Source organism: Balaenoptera borealis, assembly GCF_965194805.1.
Source record: "Balaenoptera borealis genome assembly, chromosome: 4".
In the NCBI taxonomy this organism is placed as follows: domain Eukaryota; kingdom Metazoa; phylum Chordata; class Mammalia; order Artiodactyla; family Balaenopteridae; genus Balaenoptera; species Balaenoptera borealis.
In genome coordinates this window covers 150,525,614-150,540,113 of record NC_138861.1, presented here as the reverse complement: position 1 = coordinate 150,540,113, position 14,500 = coordinate 150,525,614, and the positions used below count along the sequence as shown (strand labels likewise).

Genomic DNA, 14,500 nt, shown 5'->3' with positions numbered 1-14,500 from the left:
CCCCTCTGCCGCCTCCCCAAGGAGAGGTGCCCGCTCGCCGCGTCTCTCCGCCTTCCTCCCCCTATCAGCGCCCCTGGCCTCTCTGGGAACGCCACCCCCCACCCCTGCCTCCCTCCCCTGATGCCCCCAGGCCCCACCTCCGGCACCTCCCACCTCTCGAGACCCTGCCTTTGCGCTCCCCTGGTCTCAGGGCTGGGGTCTCACTCCATGCCCACCGGCCTGCTAGAAATCAGGAAGCCTGGGAAGTTAGCTTGGGGGCAGGAATAGGGGCGCCCCGGCGCTGAGGGGCTACGGGGGAGAGCCTGACTGCGGGAGGGGGAAGAGGCGAGTCTGGGGGAAAGCGGAAGAAGGAAGAGCCCGGGGGGGGGGGTGGGGGGGGAGGAGGTTTGAGTGCGGGGGGGGGGGTGGGGGAAGGGACGGGGAGCGAGGAGCTCGGGGGAGGGGTGAGATGAGGGCGGGAGTCCGGATGCGGGGTGGGGGGCAGGGTTTGGAGGAGGAGCTCAGGGGCTGCGACCCTCCGGCGCCGCCCGGGTAGTACCGGCTCGAGGGCGCGGGGGAGGGGGTGCAAGTGCTGCGGAACTGGAGGTGAAGCCTCAGGCAGAACCTTGGAGGAGTCTCGTTGCGCTTTAGTCGCAAAAGCCCTTCTCAGGGATCATGCAGGAATTTCCCCCAGATGCGGGTGCGAGTGAGTTAACTCATCAGAAGGCGGTTCACGGCCTGAGAGCACCGCGGGGGAGGGGGTGCAGCGCGGGGGAGGGTAAATCGGCTCCTTCCGACCGACGCGGACCGAGAAGAACTCTCGATGAGTGAGAGGAGGCTTGGGGATGGTTGGGGCGTGGAGATGGCCTTCCCCCAGGCCTCTCTGGGCCCCCAGCCTCCTCCCAGAACCAGACCTGGGAGGGGCGTCTCTGGAAAGCCCTCTGAGGTCCCACCGGGCCGAGCGGCTGGGCCCGCGCCCTCGGCTCTTTCCACACCGTCGCTGCCGCTGCTGCAGCGAGGCACGGGGAGCCGATGACTCACCCTGCCGGCTAATTGCAGCGTTAAATAACTTTGCGCTGGATCCAGGGGAGGCGGGAGTGGCAGCAGCTAGAGAACGCGCTGGGGGAGGAGGGGACGGGGGAGGTGCAGGGGTGCTTTGAGAACACACCCGCGTTCCTGACGCCCGCTTGGCAAGTTCAGGCCTGGGAAAACGTCCCCCAGAACTCACAGCGTCATGCCCCTTCCTTCACAGAGTGTCCAGGGTGCCCGGCGAGCAGGGCCACAAGCCCCCAGAGGCCGCTCGCGTCTGGAGAAAGCCTCACCCGCATTCGCCAGGCAGCCCGCGCGCAGGGGTCCCTCGCCCACGTTTCACGGAAGCCATCTGCCCAGTGAATACATGTGAGCGCCCTTCATGCGGCTCTCTGGACATTTGCGTGGGATTGACTTGAACGTCAGTAGCTGCGCGGAGAAGGAGCAGGTTTGGCGGTATTTTTAGCGGGGGGTGCAGATTTTAGAACATCGACTGAACCTCCTGATTCCGTCCTGCTCCGCATGCATGACGACTTGCCAGAAAAGTAGGGGTAGTGAGCCTTCTTTCACATTTATGGTGTATAGGTTTTAAAAGGACAGTGTGTAAATCAGCTTGTATAATAATCGTGGCACCCACGCGCGTAAGCGGAGTTGCCATGAGCTGACTTCCAATGATTATTTCGGTTTCCAGGGAGACGAGGTTTGCAGCCACCTCCGTGAAGGATGGAGCCGCTTCTCCATTCCCAATGCGGTGCCGCAGCAGCCCGATTGATCAGGCTTTGCGGGGAGAAGGGAGCTGACTCGCCTGGTCCTGCGCCCGGCCTCGAAAGAAGGCCTGAGTCGGCCTGGGCGGGCTGGGGGGCGGGGTCGTGCATCAGCCTCTCAAATCGAACGACCTGAACTAGGCAGGTCTGTGGTTTAGTATTTCTCCGGGATCTGGCCTCCTCTCTCCTCCGGAGCTCGCCACCGCCCCCTCTCACTAGACACTTCCCTCCCCTTGACCACCTCTATGTTCCTTAAATGAGCCGTGCCTCTTCCACAAGCAGGGCCTTGGCATGTGCTGTTGCCTTTTTCTGCTTTATGTTCCCCATGCCACATTCTCAGCCTTTTCATTTCTTAGACCTTAGCTTCAGCTCCCTTAGTCGGACCTAACTTTTGTTGGATGCCCTCTGTCCTGCCGGCAATGTAAAGAGTGCTCCCCAGGGCTTTCTTGTTCAGTCCTTGCAACAAACCCTGAGGCACCTGGCACTGTGATCCTAACAGAGGCTTCCCACCCAAACTCGGGTGACCTGTGGAGACAGAAGTCAAACCCAGACTCTGTGCCCTCCCCCTGCCCCCCACCTCCCTGCACCCCACCTCCCTGCGCCCCACCTCCCTGCGCCCCACCTCCCTCCACCCCACCTCCCTGCGCCCCACCTCCCTGCGCCCCACCTCCCTCCGCCCCACCTCCCTGCGCCCCACCTCCCTGCGCCCCACCTCCCTGCCCTCCAGCTCCTAACAAAGAGTCTCCCATAACAAGCAGGATCTCCCAGTGGTCTCAACGTCTGTCTTCCCGACCAGACTGGGAGCTCGGTGCAGGCAGGGTCCGTGTCCGACTTGTCCCCACCTTCTCCCCATCAGGGCTCGGCCCTGCCCTAGCCGAGCAGAATGGACGAGTGACCAGATGGATGCATGGGTTGATGGCAGCCAACCTGGGGTTGCTCTGTCCTGTGACAGCATCTAATGTCAGTCCAGGTTTGCTCCCAAGGAGAACAGGGCCAGGTGACACAGGCCAGGCCAGCAGGCGGGAGAGGTCCCACCTCCCTGTTGCGGAGAGCTTGTGGAGCTCTGCCGGCAGAGAGCGACCAGCGGGTGTCCTGTCATAAAGTGTCTTGAGCTGTGCAAGTTCGGACTTCATCCTGAGGATGGGGAGACCCTAGAAGGGCCAAAGGATGCTGTGCTGTGTTTTAGAAGCACTGCTTCGAGAAGGCTGGGCTGGGGAAATGGCGGCATGTGGGGGGTCTCGTGCAGGTGGACAGTCCTGCCCCCATCACAGTGTTCATCTCGGGTTTCCCCCCCGCCCGGCCTCCCACCACCTGGCACTCAGCAGATGGTCAGCTATCTTGCCGAGAGTGTGTCTGTCTCCCCTCTGTGTCCGCAGGAGGGAGGGGCAGAAGTCTGGGGTCCCTGCCATACAAAGCTCACAGGGACCCTGTAACCGCCCACTTTCACAGTGAGCGCCTGTGCACCTGAGCTGGTTTCTGACACCTACGACCAGGGGTGTAAATTAAAACAACCCATGCACATTTTGAAAGTTAATTCCATTGCTTTTTGACAGAATCCTTTTCCCCAACCCCTGACCATCTCACCTGTGAAGCTCCTCCCCTCCCAGCCACCCGGCAGCGGCCAGCGGGGACCCTGGCACAGCTGCGGTCCAGGGAGTGACTTGGGGGCCCCACAGTGAACTCTGAGGCAGGGAGCTCACTCCGGAAAGAAGCACCGCCCTCGTGAGAAATGCCCCTCTAGGTGGTGAGGGGCAGGTGGGAAGGAGTAAGTTTTGCAATCACAGACCCTACCACATGCCAAGCAAATCCACAGGGACCCTTGAGTCGCCAGCGCGTGGGACGCATCACTGCCACATTTTAAAAACAGGGCACAGAGAGCAGAGATGACGATGTTTTTAAACCGTCATGTGTTTTTTTCTGATTACAGAGGTAATCATGTGTCAAGTGAAGAATATTTTCCCTATTAACTTTAAATTGCATTTTAATCTTACATATTTATTAGCATCTAAAATCCAATCTCCTACAGTGTTTACTTCAATTAATTTGGCTGATTCTAATTATTTTTTCTAATTTGTTTTTCATTTAACTTTCCAGCATTTTTATCCTTTATCTTTTTAACTGGTTAGATGCTCAAATGTTTCTGTTATTAATTCTAAGCCCCTTTTTTTCCCGGAACAATCAATATTGATCTTCACGTGTAGGTGCAGTGTGTGCGTCTCTGTGCCAACGCTGCACAAGTGATGGTTCACGTAAAGCGCTCAGTCTCACAAAACCAGAGCCAGTGAATTATTGGTGATACAGCATGCACTTTACTGTTTTATAAGCTTTTGTCTTGTACAATATAATAGAGCCACAGGAACATCCATAAAATATGCATGGGACAGTTTAATGACTTACATATGAGCATCTGCGTCCTTGCCACCACATCAGGAAACAGAACACTGAAGATGCAAAGATGCAGCTCGCCCTGCCCTCCCCCAAAGGTTCTGCCGACTTCACTGAAACCACTTCTTTGTGTTTATTTGTACTTTGATCACCTAAGCATGCACCCCTAAACATTTCAGTTTGGCTTTGTCTGTTTTTTGAACTTTATACAAATGGAATCATAGAGCATGATTGTTGCACATCTGGTTTCTTTCGTCCAACTGAATGCCTGTTGTTGTGTCTGTAGCTTATCCCTTTTAATGCTGGTACTAAGCCACTGTGCGAATGTGCCACAATTTATTTATCCATTTTACTGATGATGAGCATTTGATTGTTTCTAGTTTGGGGATATTATGAATAAAGCTGTTGTGAACTTTCTTATGCTTGTGCACTGATGCACTTGAGCCTGCATTTTGTTGGATCATGAGTAATGTACATGTTCAGGTTTTTGTGCATGTTTTTATTGAGACACAATTTATGTGCAATAACAATCACTGATTTTAAGTGTTCGATTCAATGAGTTTGGACAACTGTACACATTGGTATGAGTCACCACCACAGTCACAATACAGGGCTAGTCCAAACCCTCCACCAAAGTTCCCCTTTTCAGTCATGCTCTCCTCCGCCCCAGGCCCTACATAACTGCTCATCTGATTTCTGTTGCTGTAGTTTTAGTAAAAACTTTCATGCTCCTACAATCATAAAGTATGTAGTCTTTCATGTTTGGCTTCTTTCACTTGACAATGCTTTGTTTTTATTGTTGAGTAGAATTCCACCAAGATTTGACTATCCATTCACAAGATGATGGACATAGTTTGTCCATGTGGAGTTACTATGAGTTAACATTCACGTGCAAGTCTTTTGTGAACGTATGTTTTAATTTTTCTTGGGTATATACTTAGGAGTGGAATTGCTAGGTTGTGTCTAACGTTTACATTTAACTTTATAAGAAACTGACTCATTGTTTTCCAGAGTGGCTGTACCATTCCGCACTGCCCTCAGCAGAATGAAAGTTCCCAGCACTCCATCCCCTCACCAAACCTCGGTGTTATCAGCAGTCTTCTTAGTAATGCTGACCAGATGATTTTGATTGGAATTATACTGAACCTATTGATTAATTTGAGCATAAGTGATACGTTAGCAACGCTGAATCTTCTGATCCATGAACAAGGTTTATCTCTACATTTATTTAGGTCTTCATTAATTTCTGTCAATATTTTGTAGTTTTCAGTATACAGGCCTTGCACACATTTTGTTAAATTTACCTTTAAGTATTTTGTATATTTAATCCTTCTGTAAATACTACTTTAAATAATACTTTCTTGTCCAATTGTTTGTTACTAGTATATGGAGATACATTTGATTTTTTAAGTTGCCTTTTAATTCTGTAACCTTGCTAAATTGACTTACGCTAGCAGCTAGTTTTGTAGATTCCTCAACATTTTCTATATAGACAATCATATCACAGGTAAGTAGAAACAGTTTTAATGCTTCTTTTCCTACCTGCATGCCTTTCATGTTTTGTTTATTTGTTTGTTTGTTTATTGTGCCTGCACCGCAGCAGGGATCTTAGCTCCCTGGCCAGGGAAGCACGGAGGCCTAATCACTGGACCACCAGGGAATTCCCCATTGTTCCTGATTTCAGTGGGAAATCATTTGATTTTTCATCCTTAAGTATGATGCTTTTCTGGAGAAAATTTTCATCAGGTTGAAATCTATTTCGAGTTTTCTGAGAGTTTGTTTAATCATGAACAGGTGATGAGTTTTGTCAATTTGTTGTTGTTGTTGTATTTGTTGAGATTATTATATGGCTTTTCTTTTTCAGTCTGTTAGTATGGTGAATTACATTTATGGCATTCCTAATCTAAATCCCACTTGGTCATTCTCAGGCAAGTAGCATCTAGTGCCTATTATCAGGAAGAGAGGTACAGATACTTCTGCCCACTACATCTTGCTTTAGGAGTCACCAAGGAAAACACAATACAGTCAAGCACTCGATGGAACAAGCTTTACGCACACAGAGAAGTGACAGAGCAAAATAACAGCTTCACAAGTGAGTGTTGGTCTCCCATGGCCAGCGGGTCCTTCCCAGCAGCTGATATGTGGCCATTAGCCTGCATGCACCCCGCTTGTGCTGCAGCAGGAGGACCCTGTCTCCTCCCTACAAGGAGCAGATGTGGGGCTGGTCAGGTGCCCTACGGCACACACTCTTAAGTAGAACAGAGGAACACATATTGAGCCTAAAACAGGGGAAAATATTCCCACACAAGGTGACAAGCCCAGTACAGGCTTGAGGACTCTTTACCTCTTGGTGAGGAAGTGCTCCAGGCCCAAGGCCCATTGTTATGGGCCAAGTGGGGGATTAAAAGACTGTGTGCACAAGACTGCCTTTCTCAGCAGTCATAATGTGTTGTCCTTTTTATACTGGGGCGGATGTGATTTGCTATTATTTTGTTGAGGATTTTTTTTTTAACATCTTTATTGGGGTATAATTGCTTTACCATGGTGTGTGAATTTATGCTGTATAACGAAGTGATGTTGAGGATTTTTGTGTCTAGGTTAGTGAGGGATACTATGTTTAGTTTTCTGGTAATGTTTCTGTCTTGTTTTAGTGTCACGGTGATGCTGCCTTCATAACTGGGTTGCGAAGTACTTACTTTCCCTTTTCTGAAGAATCTGTGTAGAATTGGTATTATTTCTTCCCTAAGTGTTTGGTAGAATTCACTTGTGAAAACGTCTGGGGTTAAAGTTTTCTTTCTGGGATGATTTTAACTATACATTCAATTTTTTTAAACAGTTATAGGGCTACTCAGGTTATATGTTTTTCTTGATAAGCGTTAGTAGTTTGTGTCTTTTGAAGAATTTGTCTACTACATTTAAGTTTCCAGATTTGTTGGCATAAAGTTGTCCACAATATTCCCTTTTAAGTGTGATTTTTATTATATGTAAAATATATCTCAATAAAGCTGAAAGAATAAAATGTTTAAAACTTAAAAAAAAATTTTATGTCTGTAGGATCTGTAGTGAAATTCCCTCTTTCATTCCTGATATTGATAATCTGTGTGCTTTTTGCTTGATCAGTTTGGCTAGAGGTTTGTCAGTTTTTGACCGTTTGCAAAAACTAGTTTCCGGTTTCATTATTTTCTTTATTTTTTGTTTTATATTTCATTGATTCTGCTCTTTTATTTCCCCCCTTTTTTTTCTGCTTACTTTGGCTTTAGTTTGCTCTTTTTTTTTCTGGTTCTGATTTGAGACCTTTCTTCGTTTCTTACATAATCCTTTAATGCTATAAATTTCCCTTTAAACATTGCTTAGTGGCTTACATCAACACTGAGTGAATTGAATCCCTTAGTTTGAACTTGAATTCATAAAAGAAAATTCACTTTTTCTTTACATGCCCCCATAACTTTTTAAGGTGGTACCTGATGGAAGATACTAGAAGGTAGTACTCAAACTGAAAGACAGGAGCTGGGAGAACAGATGGATGGTGGATGGAGGGATAGGTAGGGGACTTCACTGATAATCCAGTGGTTAAGAATCCACCTTCCAGTGCAGGGGGCACGGGTTCAATCCCTGGTTGGGGAACTAAGATCCCACATGCCGCGAGGCAGCTAAGCCTGTGCGCCGCAACTACCGAGCCTGCGAACCACAACTAGAGAGAAGCCCACGCACTGCAACAAAGATCCCAACACAGCCAAATAAATAAATAAATAGGATAAGTGGATAAAATAAAATGCAAGATGGAATAGCACCAGTGGTGACAATGTGTCATGAACTGGAGAACAGGATTAACTCAACTCCGATCTGTGGTTAAAAAGGAAGTTAACTTCTTGTGTTGTGCTGGGGTAGTAATCAGCCTCAGATGAGAGTGGCTTACAACCATCAAAGTATCCCTCACTCATATTTCATGGTTGCAGGAGGCTGTGGTCTGTCTTCTTCATTCTAGGACCCCAAATAGCCCCTTTGGGGATGTGACGCGTTCATAGAAGAGGGATAAAGGGCCCTGGAGGCCCCCACGACTGCTGAGAAGTGCCGCTCTTGCTTCCTTCTACATTCCATTAGCCAAAGCCACAGGTCAGTGGCCTGAGGTCAGTTGCAGGGATGTGGGGGTGGAGCTTAATCCTCTTACCAGACTGCCGGCCACTGCTTTTGCGATCCCCGCTGGGCAGTAGTATTTTATCCCAACTCCTTACTTGTCACCTTATGTGCAGCCACGGCTTCTTCTGAGCAGACTGATCCTTTGAACCAGAATATTCTGTCACAGGGCTTTTCAACGTTCCTCTTGGCCCTTGGGTCTGTGATCATCACCTGAGTTTTCTGTCGCAGGCAAGCATACGTCCCGTCTGAGGGGAGGGCCCATCCCTCTCAGCTTGTTTCCTGTGCATTCAGACACTTCCCACGGTGAGTCTCACTCTGAGATTCACGCTCAGGCCGCAGAGCCTACTGGTCTGTTTCTCTGCGGAGCCCGGGCTCACACGATAACAGCCGAATTTCCCCCACCGGTTGAGAAAAGCTGCTCACAGGGCTGAATGGACACCCGCTGGGGAGGGTGGGTTCCAGGCCGTCCCCTCAAGTTCTCGGCACTTCCCTCCTCTGGGCTTGGCCCTGCCCTCAGACTTGCCTTCCCCAGTGCAGCCACGACTGGGCAACCACTGTGCGTGTCCCAGAGCAAAGAATCATGACTGGCCAGCATGGCCCGGGTGCTTCCCTCTGCACCGGCGGCAGTTGCCAGGAAACATTCGAGGCAGCTCCAAGCTGGCCCCCAGCCAGTCTCTGGCCCCAAGATGAGGCTGGCTTAGACCAGGCAAACTACAGTCCACAGCCAAACCTGGCCCACCACCTGCGTTAGCCTCGTGGGGCTGCCCTAACCGAGTACACCACGTGGGGGCTTGAACAGTTTATTATCTCTCAGTTCTGGAGGCCAGAAGTCCAGGCCTCCCTCCAGCTCCGGTGGGGGCTGGCTGCCCTTGCGCCCCTTGGTTGCAGACACAGCACCGCAGTCTCTGTCTCCGTCCACGAGTGGCCTTCTCCTCTGTGCTTCTTCTTATAGAGACACCACCCACCCTAGTCCAGTAGGGCTCATCTTAAATGGGTTACATCAGCAAAGACTTTATTTCCAAATAGATTCCCATTCACAGATTCCAGGTTAAAAAAACAAAAGGCAGAAGTTAATTCACCAAGGCCTTCTTTACAGTTTTAAACAGAAAAGACTGTGGTACCTGTGGTACCAAGGGGATGCCTGCTCCTACTCCCCTGCCCCCCTGAGCCCTCCATGTGCCCCTCTCAACCCCCCCCATGGAGGCGGAATGCTACTTGGTTGGCAGTCACAGCCATAGGTCCTTTTTTGGTTGAGCTAAGTGAAGCTATTAAAATTCTGGAAGCTTGAGGGATCCCATCTCTTCTGCCCCTGGATCCATGTAGGTAATGGCCCGGGAGGCCCTTACCTGGGAGGCGGGCAGCATTAGCTAGGCCACCTGGCAGCACCCGAGGCCACGCCTTCTCTGGGGGGCTGGCAGCAACAAAGGTGATGGTCCCCTCCATCCGCTCTCTCAGCTGTTCCAGAACTGGGGCGGAGAACAAGGCAGCATTAAATTCCCCTCAGAACTCAAACAGGAACATCCTAAATGTCCATGAATAGGAGACTAATTAATTAAATAAGTGTGGAACCTCCACAAAATGGAATTCTGTGCAGCCACTAAAAATGGTGATGGGCAGGCCAGAAAGGGCCGGTGCCCTGGGTCCCAGTACAGAATCGCTGGCTTGGACTTGTGTGCAGAGAGGAGGGACCAACATCGCCAGCAAAGCTCCTGGCAGGGAAGCGGCGCCAGTGAGCATGGCTGCATCTACCCCCTGGACCCGACACAGCCCCTTCGTGGGAGGTGGCAGGGTGAGCCTCTGCACTGCTAGCTCTCCGACGACACGCGGTTTCTTATGTTACTTCTAACATGTCCCATTCAGCTGGAGAGCTGCCTCCTGTTGGGTGGTGACCCACTGGGAACACTGCGTGAGACTCCCACTGTGGCCCCTGGGGTTGTCGCACTGCCCCAGGCCCTCCCTCTGGTCCACCTCACCCCCTCTGACCTCCCGCCTGCGGCTCGGGGGGGGCACAGTCCCCCTTGGCTGCTTCTCCTGCCACTTCTGGCCGAGGGTGGACCGCCACCCCATGGCAGGGCGCCAGGGTTTCTGAATGGCAGAATGGCTGCCCACAGGGCTGGGGTGCCCCTGAGGGTGTGGAAGCTCACTCCCCACGGGGCAAGCCTTGGCCAATGGGAAGCGGGAGACCGGAGGAAAAGAGGAGATCAAGTCCCCTCCGTCCTCCTTCCTCCTTCCTCAGCTGTCCTGGGGCACGTGGCCGGATGGTCACACCTGATGCTCGGCCAACTGTGTCTGTGGCTCCTTGGGAACCAGGGTTCACTCTCCATCCACCCCCACTGCCCCCGGGATCGTAGCTCTCCTGTGAAGTATTTGCCCCCGGCTCTGTTTTCAGGGAATCAGCCACGCACAACAGGACAAGACGCCCCAAATCTTAATGGCTTAAGCAACTTCCTGTCTCATGATCTGTGGGTCACTCATTTGGACGGGGCTCAGCTGGGCAGTTCTGCCAGTCTCGCCTGAGGTCACACTGGGGCCGTGGTCAGCTGGCAGCTGTCCTGAGGCGGGATGGTCTAAGATGTCCACACTCATACGTCTGGCAGTGGGGCCGGCCCCTGGCTGTGGGCCGGGGCCCCTCCATACACCGCCCTCTCCTGCCTGCCGCGGGGGACCGGCTCACAGGGACTTCAGTCACCCCGAGCCTCCCTGGGGGCACCACAGATCCTGCTGGGATGGGACGTGTTCTGCCTCCTGCCCCTGCCCTCTGTGCTCTGGGCGGCTCGTGGTGCTGGCCCCCCAGCCTCACCCCCGGTAGGTGTGTGGTCCCGTTTGGAGGTCCCCTCACCCCATGCCGGGCTCAAGCACATCAAGGCCCGAGTCCGTGCCACACTGAAGATGATGACAAAACATGAGTGAGGAAGTGCCAGTTTCCCCTGGACACCACCACCCAAACGCCAGGCACCAGCCCTGCTTTCTCTTCTCCGTCTGACGTTGTTTTCTACCCATGTTTTGGCTCCTCCAGATCAACACAGACCCCAGATGGGTGGCCACCTCGCCCCCGTCCCACTGCTCCCAGCTCTGTGCCCCCTCCCCCCAGGCCCCCGCGAGGTTGACCTCTGTTCTCTCCCCAGTCCCAGCCTCCCTGCCCAGCCCTCCGCGGCCTGTTTAGTGGGCCCTCACCATGCACTACGCCCGCGCCACACCCTTCATGTCGCCACTGCTCACAAAAACACATGGCAAGGTGCTTGTTGGCTAAAGCCTGCCCCAGAGTCAGGCAGCAGGTGGGGGCGGGGATGCACAGGTCAGAGTCTGAGCGGCTCCCCCTCACCCCACCCCCCCCCCCCGTTAGCATCCGTCCTTTCACGGCGGGACCGCTACCACCTCCCCATCATCTCTCCAGCGAAACCACCCTGTAAAAGGTCTTAATGGAGGTGTCCATTTTCTGCACCACAAATTTCATGAGATTTCTGAATGGGAACTCCGATTTTCTCATCCTTTCCACCTCTTGCCATTCCTCTTGACTGGTTAATTTTAATTTCAGGGCATTTGCTCCTTGTGAAATTGCATCCTCTCCACAGTTTGGGACAAGAACCTAGAACTCTCTCCACGTAATAGCTATTGAGACACGCCTTGCTGTAAATGGCTCCCAGGATGGGCTTGCTGATAAAATCCCACATGATGATGAGGTAAAATTAGCAGGACCCTGGTGAAGGAGCAATCCCATTTCTCCTCAAACGCCCTCCAGGTTCACCTGTGGAGAAGTTACCTGTCGTATCCGATGGACCCTTGAACACAGGTGTATGTCACGTGTGCACCCCACAGGTGCAGCACCTCACAGGTGCATCTCAAAGGTGTATCTCACAGGCGCACCTTACAGGAGCCCCTCCAGACACACCTTTCTGCACACCTTGCAGGCACCCCTAAGTGGTGCATCCAACGGCATCGAGTCCACCCCTGGGGGCCGCTCAGGGGCCCAGGCACCACCAGTGGGCACCTTGAGAAGTGAGAGGGGAGGAGCACTGCAGGTGAGGCGGCTGGGCACTTACACCCCCGGAGCCACGCGCCCAGGGCTCCTCAGGGCACTAACGCCGGGGCCTCTGCTCCCACACCTGCAAGCACTTGAGGGCTGGGGGCAGCGAGACCCGCCAGTAGCTCACTCACTGCCCCCCGTGTCCCCCGAGAGTGCTCCCCACGCACTCTGCGCTGAAGCCCCACCGAGCCCCTCCAGCGGTGGTGCCTCTGAGCCCAGGGCCGTGCCCCCAGCCCCTCCAGAAGCGGGTGCGCGCCTCACACAGGTGAGCGCCACGCCCACGCCCCGCCCTCTTCGGCCCCGCGGGGAGGGGAGAGGAGAGGAGCACATGCAGGGAGGGGGGGCCCCGGGTGGGGTGAGCGGAGGGTCTGGGAAGCATCCCCCCAGCGGCCCGCTCGGCCAGATGGCTGCCTCATCGGCACTGGCCTCACATGCAGGCGTGACCTGGACTCCAGCTCTAGGGGCTCTGGAAGCCGTCTGGGGCTGAATTGAGAGCGCGGTGACCACAGCCCTGGCCGCAAAGCCAAGCACCAGCGCCCGCCCACAGCACCACCCACAGGCGTGTGGTTGTCCCTCGGCCCCAGTCACACTCACTGTTTTCAGGGAAGTGGGGGACCTCAGAGCAGATCCATGAAAAGAACCTGCTGGTGACTCAGCAGAGGCAGGAACGTCGCGGCCCGAGGCCAGTGCCCACGCTTGGCCCACTGGGCCCACTGTGGCCGGTACAGCTGCCGGGAGCCCGCCGGGGCCCACGCGGAAGGCTCCCTGGAACGGACTCGTGCAAGCCAAGGGGCGCAGGGCCCATGCGCAAACGCGCGCGTGCACGTCTCTACCAGCTCAGTGCACACAAACCGTGCCTCCCAGTTCAGAGCGTGGTAACAATATAGACACAGGCAGCATGAGAAAGACAAAGAAACTTCAGGCTCTTTCCCTCCGGGTTCTCGGTGACTCCTGGTTCCAGCTGAGCTGCTCTGCTCCCGTCTCTCGCGGGTGGCCAGCATCCCTCTGGCTGCTGCAGAAGGTGAGCCCAGAACGCCAGGCCCCCCCAACCTTCGTGAGTGGTGTGCACGGCTGGTCACACACACGTGACAGTGTGATGTGTCACACCGTGGACAGAGCTCCCACCCCCAGCCGTCCAGCAGTCCCCGGGCACACGTGCACACTCACGCACGCACGCACCCTCGTCCTCATGCGCACCCAGCACCCCCGCACATGTAAGCACACACACGTATGCACACACATCTGCACATGGTTTCTTGTGTGACGTGAGAGTCAGACTGACCTGGGATGAGTCCTCCAGTTGTAACCCCCAACATTTCTGATCGCATCCTGGCTCACCGGGAGGCTAATAGCCGTCTGACTCGGGGGAGGATGGCCGCGGCTTCAGCCGGAGGAGCTTGCTGCCGTCTGGGCCCGTGGGTCCCCAATGGAGGCACGGACGCTCAGGAATGATCCCGTCTGTAAAATATGGCAGTGCCGTCAGTGCAGCTGCGGGTCCTGTGCAAGGAGAGGGTCCAGCAGCGTGAATAAGGGTCCCAATACGTAGGAATTAGGCCGAGAAGGGAGATGAGTGGTGGGCATTCGCCAAGACCATTTCTAACTAAGGATGCTGGCTCTTAACAGACAAGAGCCGCCTCTTCACCACATAGGAGAAGGGAAAGTCTGTGCAGACCCCCCTATGGTCCCGCTTCCACATCTTCCTCCCTTCTCCCCACTTCCTTCCGTGGGCGTGGGCAGCACCGTCGGGGGGGTCCCTCCACCTCCCCGAGGCAGAGCTGGTGCCCTGCCACCCCACAACACCTGAGCCCGACTCTGGGGGCCCAAGAGACTTGGAGCTACCTGTCGGCCCATCCCAAGTCCTCAGGCGGCTGCTCGGGCAGAAGGGGTCATGGCACTCCGGGGGTTACCCCTCTCCAGGGGTTGGGTGTGAGGGCCTATCCCAGCGCCCAGAATCCCTGCCTCAGGCAGAAGGCCTGAGCTCTTACACTGCAGCCCCCGGTCTAGGGGCTCTGGTTTTCCCAGGAAGCGGGCAGTCCGGGGCCTGGGGGTGGGGGGAGGGCAGGCGTGGGCGAGTCAGCTGGTGTGGTAATCATCGCTAAGAAAGGCTTTGCTGATGACAGTGTTTGCTGCAGGGCCTGGTGCGCTGGGGGCCGGCGCTCCTCCAGTCGGGAAGCCGGGCACC

General features: G+C 54.1%; 1 long non-coding RNA gene across 1 annotated transcript; it reads left to right on the top strand.

The window, feature by feature from the left end:
* The first annotated feature begins 450 nt into the window (after positions 1 to 450).
* Positions 451 to 4,577, top strand: LOC309628658. The gene is made up of 2 exons (XR_014244618.1): positions 451 to 1,377; positions 1,700 to 4,577. It is a non-coding gene; the product is annotated as an uncharacterized lncRNA (long non-coding RNA).
* The last annotated feature ends 9,923 nt before the right edge of the window (positions 4,578 to 14,500 follow it).